Source organism: Salvia miltiorrhiza, chromosome 7 (assembly GCF_028751815.1).
Source record: "Salvia miltiorrhiza cultivar Shanhuang (shh) chromosome 7, IMPLAD_Smil_shh, whole genome shotgun sequence".
NCBI lineage: Eukaryota > Viridiplantae > Streptophyta > Magnoliopsida > Lamiales > Lamiaceae > Salvia > Salvia miltiorrhiza.
The window spans coordinates 22585871-22591174 of NC_080393.1; the positions used below are offsets into that span (position 1 = coordinate 22585871).

Genomic DNA, 5304 nt, shown 5'->3' on the forward strand with positions numbered 1-5304 from the left:
GAAACCTTTATCAAATTTATTAGGTACTGTGATGCGGATTCTTTTGCCTCGTCACTCTATTATTTGTATGTCTCTAATAATATTCATTTACTTAATATTGGGTACCGTGCGGTGTTCTCTTTACCAATTTTTTTTTTTGAGAAGCTTTTCCAAAATATTTAAATCTATAAATAAAAGTAAAACGGAAGGACCCTTCAGCATGTGTGGTTTCGTGGTGTAGTTGGTTATCACGTCAGTCTAACACACTGAAGGTCTCCGGTTCGAGTCCGGGCGAAGCCAAATCGTTTAATTTTGTTTTAATAAAAAGCCATCTTTTTAATTTCTTTTAGCACATAATTTTTTTTGACATACTATTATAATGCCAGAAGCGCAAAGGTAATCAAAAGTTCCACTCAGACTACCAAAGTTTTAAATAGAAAAGGATAGTCAAAATGATACTTAAGGAAACAATATCCATTTTTTTTTATCAGTAAAGTAAAATTTTTATTGAAAGAAAAGGGATCAAGGCATCAGGAATGCCAATCAAAACAATACAACAAGTTTAAAATCTTTGGAACACCAAGAAGTAAAAGGAATCCCTAACTCCACGATTTTGTAGGCCTCGTTCCAGCTCCAAAGTCTCCCCTTAATCTGTAAGACAAGTCTATCAATATCCCAAGCCTTGTCCTGAAAACGACTACCATTCCTGCTTTCCCAGAGCAACCACACTGTTCCCACCCACAAAGCTTTAAGCAGTCTTCTTTCTCTCTTCTTTTTTCCAGCCGCAATGAAAGAAATGAAGTGTTGAAAGATATCTCTCGGAATTGCCGTTTTGATGTCGAGCCATTGAAAGATCTGGTCCCACACCGCCGCTGCTTTCGGGCAATGGAGGAACATGTGTTCCGTCGTTTCCTCACTAGAAACACATGCATTGCACCATCTCTCCTCCACGCTGATCTGGACATTTCTTCTACTCAAATTATCACATGTTGCCAATCTGTTTCTAAGACATCTCCATGCCGTCACCTTGGCTTTATTTGGTGTTGGGGCCTTCCAAACCTTTGCCATCTCCAAAGGTAAAACTTGTTGGTCCTGTCTTGTTTTTGCCACAATTTCATATGCCGACTTGATTGTGAAGCATCCATCTGTTGTCGCATTCCAGTTCCATCTGTCTGTTTCATCTACACAAGGAGCAAAATCAGCAATCACCAACCGGAGATACTCCACAAGCCCTTTCTCCCTCTCCCTTAACTCCCTCCTCCACTCCACCCTCCAAACCCACGACCCTCCCTCCCAAAACCCGCTTTCACCAACCAGCCTTTTCTTGTCCAGGCTCAAATTATACAATCTCGGAAACACAAACTTAAGGGGTTTGTCTACCGCCCACACATCCTCCCAGAAGCTGGTCTCAAGTCCATCCCCAATTCTTCGCCTCAAATTATTGATGAACCACCGGTGTCTCCTTCCTCCTCCCTTCTCAAGTCCATCCCCAATTCTTCGCCTCAAATGTAATGTCGTAGCAACCAATTATAATCAACGGTTCATCGCCTTTAGATTTTCATATATTATAATTATATTTATATTTATATTTTTTGATGATACCAACAAACTACATAAAAAGGACGCCATGGCCAATTCAAATAGAACAAAATTCACTTCAAATGGGGTTTTTGGGGAGACTGCAATCTGCTTCTCCTAATAAATTATACTAATAGGCTATTTCAATAAATGGTCCGTTAGTAAATCATCATGTTTTAAAAATGGATTATAGCAAAAAAAAAAAAAAAATACACATACTTTGGAAAAAGTTACAATTTTTAACTGTGCCAAAAAATACATGTAGGGCTGTAAATGAACAGAGCTACTCGCGAGCTATTCGAGATTCGGCTCGAAAAAAGCTCGTTCGGAGCTCGATTCGATAATAAACGAGCCGAGCTCGAGCCTGATTTCGAGCTCGAAATTTTTATCGAGCCGAGCTCGAGCCTGACAGTGCTCGGCTCGTTGAGCTCGCGAACATGTTCGAATTCGATTGTTCGCGAACATGTTCGTGAGCCTGTTCACGAACCTTCAGTCGAGCCTTCAATCGAGTTAGTACACGAACCTTAAACGAGTCGAACTCGAACTCGAATAACATATTAATTAAGAAGATTTTCTTAAATTTATAACAAATTCGAGCTTGAACATCATATATACGAACATCTAACGAGCCGAGCTCGAGCTCAAGCTCGAATTCGACATTATCGAGCATCACCCGAGCCGAACTCGAACCGAGCTCGAGCTTAGTATGTGGGTGACGAGCCGAGCTCGATCATCAAGATAAAAGCTCGAATCGAGCTCGAGCCGAGCTCGAACACCCGAATATTTAAACGAGCCGAGCTCGAGCCTGCTTGTATTCGGCTCGGCTCGGCTCGTTTACATCCCTAAATACATGAATTTATATTTTTATTGAAATTTTCACCTGAACTTGACTTTCAGCGAAATTAGAGCTTAGTTGGCAGTTGCAAATTCACTTGATGTTGGTCTAACTTTTGATGATGAGGAGTATTTAGAAGCTCGGAGATCTAAAAAGGCAAAAATTAAAATATTTGGCTTAATTTTGACTGTCATTTAAGCTCTAATTTTGTTGAAAGTCAAACTTAGGTGAAAATTGCAACAAAAATATAAATTCATGTATTTTTTTACTTAATTGAAAGTTCGGGCGAAAATTGTAACTTTTTTCAAAGTTGGTGTATTGTTTGACCATAATCACTTTTAAAAATTATGTAAAAATAAAAAATTCAAGTCAAATCATGTTATTTGCAGAAATTGATTATTATTAATATTTCACGTTAAAGGAAGCTTGCAATATGTTTGGTAGGAACAACGACAGGACAGAGGGCCATGCCCAAATTCGAAACACAAATTCCCCCTTTTATGGCTTCGTGCTCACTCACCACTTGCCCATTTCACACACTTATTTAGTTATTTTGCTCCCACAATAATTATTGCTCCACGTTTTCAATATATCTTGCCTCCTAAGCACAGAATGCGTCACTCCTCAATCCTCTATGATTTTTGATTCATTTATATGGGTAGTGCTAAATAGCCATAATTATGGCTGCCATAATGGGTTAAATTAGTAATTTTATATTTATTATAGTTATATATTTAATTATTCATTTATTATTTTACAATGTCACCCCTACATATATTTCATTTCCTTAATAATTAAAGATTATTTCCTTATATACAGTAAACTCATTATGTTATGTTTGACTAATTAATTATTACCTAATATACATTGAGTTATTTTTAGATATGATAATGGGATATTAAGCCAACAAAGCCTGGACGATTTTTTCAAATGGATAGACAGGATAGTTACTAAGCAATAATTTTAATATATATATAAAGTTAACCCACAAATTTTAATTTTATATACTTTTACATTTTAACTTGAAAGCTTTACCTTTATTGGCCTACAATATCACGATTTCATTACCCAATCATTTTAATTATTTCCTGCAAAACGATTTTTGTTAAAGAATAAAATTAAAAAATTCACAATTTTAGTTCGTCTATAAAAATACTATAAAAAGTGAATTGTTTTTTCTCCTATTAATCTCTCTCTCTTTTTTTTCCACCAATTTTTCCACTATTTTTATCTATATTCCTGCAAAAAACCAATTAAAAATAAATTTTAAATAAATAAGTTATGAAAAAAATAATATTTAAAATACTTTATTTTCTCTCTCTCCATTATTTTTTTACATTTATTTATTTATTTATGTTTGTGTATTAAATATTTATTTATTTATTAAAATATATTTTGTACTTGTTTATATTTTGATTTTGTTTAATATTTATAATTATTTATTTAAACATAGAAAATAGTTGAAAATAAATTTATTAAAAAAAATGAGAGGGGAGAGATGAGAGAGAGTTTTTTTCAAACTTTAATCTTTAAATAAAAATAACTTTTACATTTTAAATAGTTTAAATATTTAAGATTAATCACACCACTATAATTGTGTATCAATTATAATCCATCAAATTAATTATAAAATAGTCATAGCACTATATAATTTATGATATAATTAATTTTTAATCAGCGCGCGCGTGTGTTAATAAGCAAAAATGTTCAATCATTTTACATTATATGTTAAAAATGTCTTATTTTATAAATATGGCGAGACTCTTCATATTATTAGTAAGTACGTAAATGGGTACCTAAAATTTGAGGATCGAGTCGGTATGAAACGAACCGAGCTTAAAATTTTATTTGTATTTAAGTACAAAATTTTTATTTGTAATATGAATTTGTCTAGCTACTAACCTATTAATTAGTTTTAAAAATATTGTATCATGCATGCACGTTGACATAACTTCTCTGACATAAACACTAACACTCTACCCACATAATCAATATTAATATATCTTTTTAGTCATATTAACACTTTAACACAAATAACACTGATCTACACATAATTTCAGATATTTGATTAAAAATTGCGAATAATTAATATAAAAATTATGAACTAGAAAATCTATATAATATACTATAAAAATGAGTTTTTTTCCTCCATATTTTCCCTCTCTCTCTCTCTCTCTCTCTCTCTCTCTCTCTCTCTCTCTCTTATAATTTTAATTCTTTTCTAAATATCGTCAAATTTAATTTACAAAGAAATATTCAGTATGCATTTTAAATATATATGTCTGTGATAATATCTTTATATAGTATAAAACTCATCAAAAAATAGTTTTAAAATTAATAAGTTATAAAAAGATTTAAAATATTTTATTTTCTCTCTCTTCGTTCAAATTTTACAACTTTTTAATTATGTTTGTGTATGAAAATATTTATTTATTTATTATGACGTCGACATGTAGTACTCGTAATAATGTATAATGTTAATTTACATTATAAAATTATTTAATAACTAAAATAATCATTAAACTTTACACATAGTTGAAAATTACGGTTTTAAATTCGTGTTTTTATTGAGTAATGTGAATTATTTATCATCATAGTGGTAAAGGCTTTCTCATAATTTCTCTTAACGAATGTTCAATCCCTCTTTGATGCATTTATGCTTCTTTTCTTCTCTTTTTTTTTTATCTTTTTTTTATCAAATAAAAATTGAATTATAGTATTATTTTTTAAACCACACCAAACCACGGTGAATTTATTCTTTTTTAAAAAAAAAAACCTTCGTTAATTCATCTTTTTTTTTCTAAGGTTTCTTCAGTGATCTCTCAACTAAGGTAATTTTAAAAAAAAAAATTAGTTATATTTTATATTTGTTAAATCACACCAAACTAAACACATTTATGCTTATTTTTTCA

General features: G+C 31.7%; 1 non-coding gene across 1 annotated transcript; it reads left to right on the forward strand.

Moving 5' to 3' along the window:
- Window positions 1–205: 205 nt before the first annotated feature.
- Window positions 206–279, forward strand: TRNAV-AAC (transfer RNA valine (anticodon AAC)). Its single transcript has one exon. It is a non-coding gene; the product is annotated as a tRNA-Val (tRNA).
- Window positions 280–5304: the final 5025 nt, after the last annotated feature.